We start from the raw sequence: 13,186 nt of genomic DNA, 5'->3' as shown, positions 1-13,186 counted from the left end.
AGCAGAATTGCAACAAATACTTTCTATGTTCGAGGATGTGATTACACTCTGATGCCTGAGAAATCCACAAAATTCCCTTTCATGTGACAAATCAAATGAAATAGTTCTTGATATATTGAACACCATATTCAGTATGTTTGGTGTTCCTTAACAAATTATGTCCGCTCACTATGCACTAGTGCACCCTCCTACAATGTGCAGGAGATGGGGTGTTTAACAGACTGTAAGAGATCACATCTTTTTCATTTTTCAATGACTATTAAAAGAGAAGTTTGATTGCTCTAACTGAAAGAAGCAGGAAAGTGTTGGAACTTGAAAATCAATCATTGCATGTTGTTGAACTGTGCAATAAATGTTGTTTTTTGGAAGCAGAAAGAGAGAGAATTTGAGACAGAACACGCCAAGAATCTTTTGAATTAAGGCAACACTTGTCTGATTAAGCACCAAAAGCATCAGAGTGTGGAATGCATCCAGAGCCTGCAGATAGACAGTATCTCTTCCTTTCTCTCTATGTTTCTTACTCTCTCTCTCTCTCTCATGGGGTAAAAGGTAGAAAAACAAGGTAGCATAGAAGAAAGAATTCATTGCAAAAAGGATCAAATTTGACATGATCATGGAATCGAAAGGCAGCCATCACCAAACATACAGCAGTATCCCATCATTGTAAAAATCAAAAGGAAAGAGAAAAGAACATCAAAAGTGAAAGAAAGAAATTTTCCATTTTGGTCTGAACTTCTAACCTTCATTATTTTCTTTACACTACCATCCATAGTGTCTGTGTTAAACCAGTTTTCTTTTGTGGGCCTTAATAATGATTCTGTGTGCATTGGAGCTTTGAACGAGTATAGTTTAAATTGCATAAATTAGAAATTCTTTCTTTTCATTGTTTGTGTTGAAGTTGAGTGTTGCAATAAATAGTTATTCTTTGTGTCACTGAAAGACAGTGGTGTGAATTGCTTATGTCTTAGGTAGCATTGGTAATTTTGGTATTCTCGTTGCGATTTTGTGCATTTATACATTTTGTGACAACTTGTAGAATAGCGGAGCACAACTATCAGCTCATTTTTCCCGTTAAGTCATTATAATATCACTGTGCCTTCCCCCCACCGCCACTACCTCCAGTCTACGAGTCTCATGGAATGCATTGTTCATACAGTAAAATCTGTATAGCTATGCACTTACAGAAACTAATGCTGCTTAAGAATTAGTTGTTGTTCAAAGCTGTTATCCAGTTGATCTTCAATTAGTTTTCCAAATATCTACCAAAAAGATTTTGGCACCTTTTAAATATGGCTACCACAACTAGTATGGTGCAAAATAAAACCAGGAATTTGTGGAGAAACTCAGCAGGTCTGGCAGCATTTGTGGGAAGAGAAACAGAAGTAATGTCTCAAGTCCAATTTCAGTCTTCTTTAGAACTTATCTCGTGACTTGTTATTTGGTAGTATTTCTAAGTTGGGGCAAGATCAAATTTCTAGGCCCAGGTATCATTGGAGATTGTAGGTGATCCCTGTAGATATCACAGACCCACTATATAGGACATAATGAAATGTCATCGGCCTGAAATATTGATGCTCTTTCTCTTTCTGCTCTTGCTCCCACTGGCACACAGCCTGTCTAAATTTCAGGATGCACTGCAGCATTTTGCCAATGGTCCTTCAGCAACACCTCCAGAACTATGACCTGTGGCATCCTGAAGAGCAAGGGCAGCAGCAACATAAGAACATCACCACCTCCAGGTTCTCCTCTAATTCACCTCTAAATCACACATGGTCGTGACTTGTATCTCCTGGAACTCCCACCCAGATGGGCAGCAGTAGTTCATTATGGTGGCTCACCACCACATTCTCAGGGGCAATTAAAGATGGGCAATAAACACTGGTGCTGTCAGTAACATTCACATCCCAAGCTTGAATGAGTCTTGTCTTGAGTTACCGAGTTTATTTTATAACCATTTGAAAATGAGGAATTTACTTTCAGCAAATATTTGAGTAGAAAAGCAAAGAATTATTAATATTTTTCCCCTGGGTGATATGTCATCAAAGTGTTTGTTAGCTGCACACTAGCCGCTGTCCAGCATGAAGTTGGGTGGATTAGTTGCATAAAACTTGCTTAACATAAATGAATGCATTTATATTCACCGTCAACTGTTGAGTTTAGAATTTCTGTTATTCCAATCTTAGGTAATGCATTAACTCCCCTGACAGGAGCCTTTTTACTAAATTCTGTACTTCTAAACAGTACCTCTGATGCATTGAGAACATTTTCTAACAACTCCGTGTAATTTCTCAGAGTGATTCGCAGGACTGTGGGCAAGCGAGTGATTAACAATTCATTGCTTCATTTGAACATGTTGATAAGCTTTCCCTAGCGTTGGCTAATTTGTATTTAATGAATATCACATTTCAACCATTGATAAACATTTAAACTGATTACTGGATAAATAGGGAGCATGTTGCTTCAGTGCAATTTAAAATTCATGTACAGTAGAGTGTTTGAAGTCATTGATTTTCTTTTGAGGTAATTAATTCTAAAATCATGCGGATGCAAAGTATGGGCTGATCTTTTCCAAGAAACTCCCTGAACTGCATTTAATTTGCTGAGACTTACTAACTTGTTCAGTGGTATCAACATTCAGTGAGTGAAGTGACAAGATTACAAACCTTCAATCCTCATTAAATTTATCGCTTGAAATTAATGCTTGGCAAGATGACTGAACAAATGAATGCAATAACATTTAAAACAAGATTTAACCAAGTTGCTGGTGTCGAATTGAGCTAACACTTCAAGTCCTGGAGACTGGTAAAAGTCAGTTCAAGTGGAATGTAGCTTCATCCTCTGAATTCCAATGTACTTGAGATTACTTTCTTGTAATTGGTAAACATTGACACCACCATTCCTTTGTTCTTCCACAGCTCTAGTCTCCCAATATTAAGAACATATGAGACTTTGTCTTTAGTGGGTGACCTCCCACATCCCCCAGTTGAACTCCACCTTCCATAGCCAGTGGGGTAGTTGCACAATTTGCTAAGTCTTTAAGATTAGTGCCATCTTTAAATTTGGCTAGACAAGCCACTATAGCTGGGGGTGTCACCGAGCAGGTTATTGCTGAGCAGGCGCTGCTTGATAGCACTGTTGATGACACCTTTCATCACTGTCCTGATGATCGAGACTAGACTGATTGGGTGGTAATTGGCCAGGTTGGATTTGCCCTGCTTTTTATGTACAGGATAGACCTGGGCAATTTTCCAGTGTCAGCTGTAACTGTACTAAAAGAGCTTGGCGAGGGGAGCAGTAAGTTCTGGAGCACAAGCCATCAGTACAGTTGCTGGAATGTTGTCAGGGCCCATAGCCTTTGTAGTATCCAGTACCTCCAACTATTCCTTGATATCGCATGGAGTGAACTGAATTGGCCAAACACTGGCAACTGTGATGCTGGGGACCACTGGAGAAGTCCAAGACGAGCCTTCTCTTAAATACATTTAACCAAATCTTAAAAGAACTGCTTGGATATACTCTGTGATCCAAGACAGACAGAAATGTTACTTGCTTGAATATGGTCCAGATTTTGTTGCATTTGGATGTGGAGTGAGGAGTTGCGAATGGTGCTGAACGTTGAGCAATTACCAGTGAACATCCCTACAATCTGACCTTATAATGAGGAGAAAGTTACAGGTGAAGCATTTGAAGATGGTTCAGCCTCAGACACAACTCTAAGGAACTCCTGGAGGGGTGTCCTTGGGTTCAAATGACTGACTTGCAAAAATCACAACTGTATTGTTTTGTGCCGAGTATGACTCCAATGAGCTGAGATTTTTTTTTCCTGATTCCCATTAACACCAGTTTTGCTCAGGCTCCTTAATGCAATACTTCAGCGTGACAATGGCCTGGTGAAGGTCGCAGGAGTGTACCGGCAGGCAGGAAGGTGGTTTGAAGTGTGTCTACTTCAATGCCAGGAGCATCCGGAATAAGGTGGGTGAACTTGCAGCATGGGTTGGTACCTGGGACTTCGATGTTGTGGCTATTTCGGAGACATGGATAGAGCAGGGACAGGAATGGTTGTTGCAGGTTCCGGGGTTTAGATGTTTCATTAAGATCAGGGAAGGTGGTAAAAGAGGGGGAGGTGTGGCATTGTTAGTCAAGGACAGTATTACGGTGGCAGAAAGGACGTTTGATGACAACTCGTCTACTGAGGTAGTATGGGCTGAGGTTAGAACCAGGAAAGGAGAGGTCACCCTGTTGGGAGTTTTCTATAGGCCTCCGAAAAGTTCCAGAGATGTAGAGGAAAAGATTGCAAAGATGATTCTGGATAGGAGCGAAAGTAACAGGATAGTTGTTATGGGGGACTTTAACTTTCCAAATATTGACTGGAAACGCTATAGTTCGAGTACTTCAGATGAGTCAGTTTTTGTCCAATGTGTGCAGGAGGGTTTCCTGACACAGTATGTAGATAGGCCAACAAGAGGCGAGGCCACATTGGATTTGGTACTGGGTAATGAACCAGGCCATGTGTTAGATTTGGAGGTAGGAGAGCACTTTGGTGATAGTGACCACAATTCGGTTACGTTTACTTTAGCGATGGAAAGGGATCGGTATATAAAGCAGGGCAAGAGTTATAGCTGGGGGAAAGGCAATTATGAGGCGATGAGGCAAGATTTAGGATGCATAGGATGGAGAAGGAAACTGCAGGGGCTGGGCACAATTGAAATGTGGAGCTTGTTCAAGGAACAGCTACTGCGTGTCCTTGAGAAGTATGTACCTGTCAGGCAGGGAGGAAGTGGTCGAGCGAGGGAACCGTGGTTTACTAAAGAAATTGAATTTCTTGTCAAGAGGAAGAAGGAGGCTTATGTAGAGATGAGGCGTGAAGGCTCAGTGAGGGCGCTTGAGAGTTACAAGTGAGCCAGGAAGGACCTAAAGAGAGAGCTAAGAAGAGCCAGGAGGGGACATGAGAAGTCTTTAGCAGGTAGGATCAAAGAAAACCCTAAAGCTTTCTATAGGTATGTCAGGAATAAAAGAATGACTAGAGTAAGATTAGGGCCAGTCAAGGACAGTAGTGGGAAGTTGTGCGTGGAGTCCGAAGAGATAGGAGAGGTGCTAAATGAATATTTTTCGTCAGTATTCACACAGGAAAAAGACAATGTAATCGAGGAGAATACTGAGATACAGTCTATTAGACTAGACGGGATTGAGGTTCATAAGAAGGAGGTGTTAGCAATTCTGGAAGGTGTGAAAATAGATAAGTCCCCTGGGCCGGATGAGACAACCCTGGTAATTATAGACCAGTGAGCCTTACTTCGGTTGTGGGTAAAGTGTTGGAAAGGATTATAAGAGATAGGATTTATAATCATCTAGAAAGGAATCATTTGATTAGGGATAGTCAACACGGTTTTGTGAAGGGTAGGTCGTGCCTCACAAACCTTATTGAGTTCTTTGAGAAGGTGACCAAACAGGTGGATGAGGGTAAAGCGGTTGATGTGGTGTATTTGGATTTCAGTAAAGCGTTTGATAAGGTTCCCCATGGTAGGCTATGGCAGAAAATACGGAGGCATGGGATTGAGGGTGATTTAGCGGTTTGGATCAGAAATTGGCTAGCTGTAAGAAGACAGAGGGTGGTGGTTGATGGGAAATGTTCATCCTGGAGTTCAGTTACTAGTGGTGTACCTCAAGGATCTGTTTTGGGGCCACTGCTGTTTGTCATTTTTATAAATGACCTGGATGAGGGCGTAGAAGGATGGGTTAGTAAATTTGCGGATGACACCAAAGTCGCTGGAGTTGTGGATAGTGCGGAAGGATGTTGCGGGTTACAGAGGGACATAGATAAGCTGCAGAGCTGGGCTGAGAGGTGGCAAATGGAGTTTAATGCGGAAAAGTGTGAGGTGATTCAGTTTGGAAGGAGTAACAGGAATACAGAGTACTGGGCTAATGGTAAGATTCTTGGTAGTGTGGATGAGCAGAAAGATCTCGGTATCCATGTGCATAGATCACTGAAAGTTGCCACCCAGGTTGATAGCGTTGTTAAGAAGGCGTACAGTATGTTAGGTTTTATTGGTAGAGGGATTGAGTTTCGGAGCCATGAGGTCATATTGCAGCTGTACAAAACTCTGGTGCGGCCGCACTTGGACTATTGCGTACAGTTCTGGTCACCGCATTATAGGAAGGATGTGGAAGCATTGGAAAGGGTGCAGAGGAGATTTACCAGGATGTTGCCTGGTATGGAGGGAAGGTCTTATGAGGAAAGGCCGAGGGTCTTGAGGCTGTTTTCGTTAGAGAGAAGAAGGTTAAGAGGTGACTTGATAGAGACATACAAGATGATCAGAGGATTAGATAGGGTGGACAGTGGGAGCCTTTTTCCTCGGATGGTGATGGCTAGCACGAGGGGACATAGCTTTAAATTGAGGGGTGATAGATATAGGACAGATGTCAGAGGTAGGTTCTTTACTCAGAGAGTAGTAAGGGGGTGGAATGCCCTGCCTGCAAAAATAGTAGACTTGCCAACTTTAAGGGCATTTAAATGGTCATTGGATAAATATATGGATGATAATGGAATAGTTTAGGTTAGATGGGCTTCAGATTGGTTTCACAGGTCGGCGCAACATCAACGGCCGAAGGGCCTGTACTGCACTGTAATGTTCTATGTTCTATGTTCTATGTGACACTAGACTACTAGTCCAGAGAACCCAGGAAAGGATCTGAGGACCCAGGTTCAAATCCTGCCATGGCTGATGGTGGAGTTTGAATTCAGTAAAAAAGAAACTAGAACTTGGAATCTAATGATGACCATATTGTTTGTTGCAGAAATGCATCTGGTTCAGTAATGTCCTTTAGAGTCTGGCCTATACGTGACTCCAGAAATGTGCTTGAGTCATTACTGCCCTCTGGGCAATTAGGGATGGGCAATAAATACTAGTCTTGTCAATTATGTCAACATCCTGAAAATGTATTTTTAAACGTTAGTCAGATGATTCCTTGGTGTCGAGGACAGTAGCTCTCTTTTCAGATTTTTTTATCCATGCTTTTTGTCCATGTTTGAACAAGGCTGTAATGAGGTCAGGAGCTGAGTGGCCCTGGGGGAGCCCAAACTGGGCATCACTGAGCAGGTTATTGCAGAGCAGCTTCTGCTTGATAGCACTGTTGATGACACCTCTCATCACTTTACTGATGTTCGTGAGTAGACCGATGGGGCAGTAATTGGCTGGATTGGATTTGTCCTGCATCTTGTGTACAGGACGTACCTGGGCAATTTTCCACACTGTTTGGTAGATGCCAGTGTTGTAACTGTACTGGAACAGCTTGGCCAGGGAAGCAGCAAGTTCTGGAGCACAAGTCTTCAGTACTATTGGCAGAATGTTGTCAGGGCCTGTAGACTTTGCAGTGTCCATTACCTCCTACAATTTCTTGATATCATGTGGAGCAAATCATATTGGCTTCAGACGGGTAACTTGATGCTGTGGACCACTGGAGGAGACTGAGATGGATCACTCACGGCATTTCTAGCTGAAGATTGCTGTGAATGCTTTAGCCTCATCTTTTACACTGATGTGCTGGGCTCTTCCGTCGCTGAGGATCGCGATATTCATGAATGCCTCCTCATCCTCTAATGAATTGTTTAATTGTCCCCCACCATTCACTGGATAGGCAAAAATTTGATAAAGAGGAGGTGTTACATGGGGTGCTCTTTTAAGTTGATAAGTTACCAGAACAGGATGGGAGCATCTGAGGGTGCTGTGGGAAATTGGAGTGGAAATAACAAATTTGCTGACCCTAATGTTCCAGTCCTCCTGAAATAGGAGGATCCAAGACTGGAAACATATGAATGTGACATTCTTGTTCTTATAGGTGTACAAAGATAGACACAGCAATCACCTCATTGCTTTATACCTCACAGTTTAACCTCATTGGTGGGAAAGGTTTTATAAATGATAATGCTGGACAAAGTTAGCATTCATTCAGAGAAATGCTAAATCATTAAGAAAGTATGAACTTGTTAAAGACCAATCATTTTTAGTGAACTTGATTGTTATTTTTGGTGGTGTAACAAAAGTTGTTGATGAGGGTAACTGTACTGGATGTTGTGTATATGAACTTCCAAAAGGTGTTTGATGAAGTGACTAACAACAGACTTGACAACATCATTGAAGTCCATGAAATAATGGAGAAGATGGCAGGATGTTTACAAAGGTGGCTGAAGCAGAATATGTACATCAGGCTTCCATAGGGGTCAGTATAATGATCACTGGCTGTATTAAGATCTTGGGTCTGCAGGGCAGTTTCAACATTTGAGATGACACAAGACATGGAACACTGACAGTCTTCAACATGAGCTGGTACAATATTTGGAGAATGGGTAAGTAAAATTTAAAACTGAGGCGTATGGATTGGTAAGTTTTGGTTAGAAAAACAAAAAGTGATATAATCTGAAGGGCATTTTACTAAATAGGGTACAGGAACAGTGGGATCTAGAGTTATATGTGCATGAATTGTACAGATCATATCTTTCTATTTTTCTGTTTTTTTTTAATTGTAGGCAGAAACAGGAAAAGGACTGTTTTAGAAACCAAGGACTATTGAAGGGATTGCTTCACTTTTTAAAAGCATGCTACCCGATAGTCATTGTAAGTGCTGTTTACATTGCTGTTTATTCAAGGGCTGTGGAAGAGCTTGAGTCAAGGGTATGTGTGGAAGGAGATTCAGCTGGTAACAAGTAGCTGATTGGTCTGTGGAATGGTGACCACTGGTCAATAACAGTGGGATTCTGCCTGCCAATAACTCTGTGATTGATTTCTAAGCATCTGAACGGCTTGTGCATATGAATGATTGGTCGGAAACAATTGGACCTCTGGAAAGGAAATTACTGACCTCTCTGCAGTAAAAACACCTCAACCCTGAAGAAGAGAGGTAACAAGGTGTAGAGCTGGATGAACACAGCTGGCCAAGCAGCATCAGAAGAGCAGGAAAGCTGACGTTTTGGGTCTGGACCCTCCTTCAGAAAAAAAAGAGTCCAAACCTGAAACTTCAGCTTTCCTGCTCCTCTGATGCTTCTTGGCTGGCTGCGTTCATCCAGCTCTACAGCTTGTTATCTCAGATTCTCCAGCATCGGTAGTTCATACTATCTCTCAACCCTGAAGAAGGCCAGCTTATTTAGCACCATCCTTTTTTTAAATTTTTGTAATTATTAATTGGATCATAGGTCATCCCTTAACTTGCTATTCAGCTGTTGCCACTTTACTGACACCATCTGAGATTTTTGATCACCTACAAAGACTTATTACTCAGCCTGTTGACATTCAACTCACACCATTTGTATTTAACTTTTAACACTCTTAATTACCAAGAATTATCTTACCATTAACTGTCTGCATAAAAATTCTGTGCCTGTGTGCTTCCCTTCACTTCACCTGCCAAAGGAGCAGTGTTTTGAAAGCTTGTGATTTCAAATAAAGCTGTCGGACTGTAACCTGGTGTCATGTGATGTCTGACTTTGTCTACCCCAGTCCAACACTGGCACCTCCACATCAAACTTATTTTCCCTCATTGGCTGCTGTAGGCTATGGCTTTAAACCAATAGGCCTGAGGGACTTTAGCCATGTAAACCAGTTGCTCTCTACCTCCTGCAAGCAAGTGAAAGTACCTGGAGAAGGAAGATCTAGAAGTAACAAAACCTGACAAGTGAAAAACATCGTCTCAGTGAATCCTGTGGATAAGGCCCATTCCCAGCCTTTACCTTCACCCAGAACATGAACATTTTGTTTCTGCCTATATGTGTGAGTATCCGTATGTGTGCGTGTATGTGTGAGAGAGAGAGTGTGTGTGGGGGTGGGGCGTGGTGTGTGTGTTTGTGTGTGTGCGTGTGGGGGTGTATGTGTGTGTGTGTGTGTGTGTGTGTGTGAGTGTGTGGGGTGGGCGTGGTGTGTGTTTGTGTGTGTGCATGTGGGGGAGGTGAGTGTGTATGTGTGTGTGTGTGAGAGAGAGTGTGTGGGGTGGGCGTGGTGTGTGTGCTTGTGTGTGTGCGTGTGGGGGGGTTGTGTGTATGTGTGTGTGCGTGTATGTGTGTGAGAGAGAGAGTGTGTGGGGGGTGCGTGGTGTGTGTGTCTGTGTGTGAACGTGTGGGGGGAGGATGTGTGTATGTGTGTGTGTGTGTGTGTGAGAGAGAGTGTGTGGGGGGGGCATGGTATTGTGTGTTTGTGTGTGTGCATGTGGGGGTGCTGTGTTCGGGTGTGTGTGGGGTGGATGTGTGTACGTGTGTGTATGTGTGTGGGCGTGTGGTTGTGTGTGTATGTGTGTGGGTGGGTGTACGTGTATGTGCGTGTGTGTGAGTGTATGTGTTTTTGTTTGCATGTGTGTGTCTGTTTGGGGTGTGTGCGTGTGTGTGTCTTATGTGTGTGTGTGCATGTCTTGTGTGTGTGCATGTGTGGTGTGAGTGTGTGTATGTGTGTGCTTGTGCATGTTTGTGTGTTGGTGTGTCTGTGTGTGTGTTTGTGTCTTGTATGTGTCCGTGTCTGTGTGAGTTTTGTGTGCATGTCTGTGTGTGCATGCCTGTGTCTGTCTTCTGTGTGAATGTGGTGTCTGTCTGTGTGTCTGTGTGTGGGAGTGGGTGTGTGTTTGTGTGTGGGGGTGTGTGGATGGTTGGGTTGCAAGCTTTATCTTTGCAGTTTTAACTGAAGCGTTATATGTTGTTGGTTCATAACTGTTTATCTGTAGGTAGAATCTATTTCTTTGCAATAAATAATTGTTCTTGTTAAGTATAGAAACTTGGATAAAAATTTGAACTATATGATGACCCCAGGAATAGCGGGTTTGATTTCCAGTGACATATAACAAAATTATTGAAGGTGGCAAGTCAGATTGAAGAGGTGGTTTAAAAGGCATTAGGCATCTTTGGCTTCATAGCCGCAGAGTACAAAGGCAAGGAAATTACAATATACCTTAATAAAACTCTGTGTTGGACACAACTGGACAATTGTGTTCAGTTCACAGTATGCATTTTTCGAAAGTAAAGGTTTCAGACAGGCTGCAGAAATGTTTTATGAGAATGATTGACACAGAGAACTTGACCTTTATCAAATCTCTTCCATGCTGAATCCCTCTTCTTAGGAACCATTCTGATAAAATATTTCAACAGGGCATTGGGAGATAGCAGACTGGGTAGGCCAATGCCTGATGGAATTTAATGCAAAGAAGTGTGAGGTGATGCATATTGGTAAAAGGAATAGGGAGAGACCATGTGGGCTTCATGTCACAGTTTAAAAGTGTGCATTTCAGGGAACTTGGTGGGTTACAACCCAAAGATGTAAAAAGTGTTTTATATATCAGCAGCAATAACGATAAGTTTTCTTGAGGCACAGTTTACTGAATAATTAACATATTATCTGATGGCTCCTCTCCACTTTAAAAACATTTATTTGCTACATATCCTGCAGAGAAGAGTTCCAAATAAAGTAATCTATGCCAGTGATCTACTGTTTTAAAATTGATGCCTAATTACACATGTTTTATCATTCTTCACTTTGGACAAATTCCCCATTCCCTGCTAACCATGTAAAATGTATTGTCTCAAAGTAATACCTCAAAGTTTAATTAACTTTATTATATGGCTTTTAGAAACATATTCAGACTTCTGAAACCTTAGGTTTATGTTCATAATCTGCTGTATCAATGTCTGGTAAGGAGGAGTAATTCTTTACTAATTCCTAGCAGACCGTATTAGGGCTTTATTTTACCAGTTAAAGTACTAATTGAATCTTTTTTTGAAATTATGTTGTCTTGAGTTTGAATTAGAGACTGCATGACATTTCAAAACAATGTCTAGAGGCTAAGAAAAAGTTATTGAATTAACCCTTTCTAAACTAACTGCATTTCAAATAAGCTAGACTTTAGTACTTGTTCTATATCTTGTCAGTGTCCTTCACAACAGCTTTGTGGGTCTAACTACAGCATATGGACTGCAGTGGTTCAATAGAGCAGCTCACCACCACCTTCTCAAGGGCAACTAGGGACGGATAGTAGCCAGCGACACCACTTTCCATGAAAATATTTTCTTGCAAATGGAATGGTTACACTTCCAATTTGTAGAGATTGAATAAGCAGCGTAGTTTTGCTGATGTTATATGAATGGTTAACCTTATAGGAATCCCTCTAATTCCAGTGTTGTCTTTCATTTGTTTACTAAATCCAGACTCATACCTTTTCATCTTCATATATATAAAGGTGAAAGAAAATGGCAAGTGTCTTGTGCTGGATCTGTTTAAATGAAATAGAATTTCATGACATTAATATCGCAGGTTACCTCAAAATTGTGACCTCCTAACAAAACAAGCACTTAACTGTCAATAAATATGTCAAAAATGTTGCAGAAAGCTATTAATTTGGATTGTTTTCCAAATTTCATGGTTGTATTTGTTAACAGTCTTGTCCCTTTCCATCTGTAAGTCCCCAGTGGATGACATGTCATGACAAAGTTTCAATATGGTAGAGTCAACAGATAATGAAATGCAACATCTTGACATCTCCAACACTTTGTATTCAATCAGATATTCATGAGAACCACGTGTCACAAAATTCGAATTTGAATACTTTTCCCCCAATTTATAAGATGAATTCACTAGCAATAACAATTTACCCTCATGTAGTACTGTTAATGCAGCAATATATCCCAGGACATTAATGGGACAGGCCACTGAAAGAGATGTTAGAATATCTAAAGATAAAGATTTTAGGGAGTGATTTATAGGAGGAGATGTAAAGAGGTTTAGAGAGGAACTTTCAGAGCTTACAACCAATTGGGCTAAGGACATGGCCACCAATAGCAGAGCAAAGGATACCCAAAGTCTTGAATTAGAGGAGCACCCAAGTCCAAGGGACTGAAGAAGTCAATAGAGAAAGAAGATGCCTCAGTATATTAGCTTTAAACAAAAGTTCCCTTTAAAGCAGGAACCAGATATATGGTGAAGCCAATCTAAGTTTATGAACTAACTCAAACATGGATACAAAACACTCCTATCTGCTCACACTAACCTGTCCAAAATGCAGTTTAACATAACTTCGCAGAGGCTGGTATTCCATCACCAAGTCACCCTTTATTTACACTGGTCCTGGCTTCCTCAGAGCCAGCTCTCAGAGTGAACAGAACCTTGCACACTCCTGTTTATACCACTCCAGGGCTCCCTGACTGGACCAAATTAACATTCCC

This window comes from Rhincodon typus, chromosome 1 (assembly GCF_021869965.1).
Source record: "Rhincodon typus isolate 14 chromosome 1, sRhiTyp1.1, whole genome shotgun sequence".
Lineage (NCBI taxonomy): Eukaryota > Metazoa > Chordata > Chondrichthyes > Orectolobiformes > Rhincodontidae > Rhincodon > Rhincodon typus.
The sequence above is the reverse complement of the archived record's forward strand: the minus strand, read 5'-3'. Positions refer to the sequence as shown.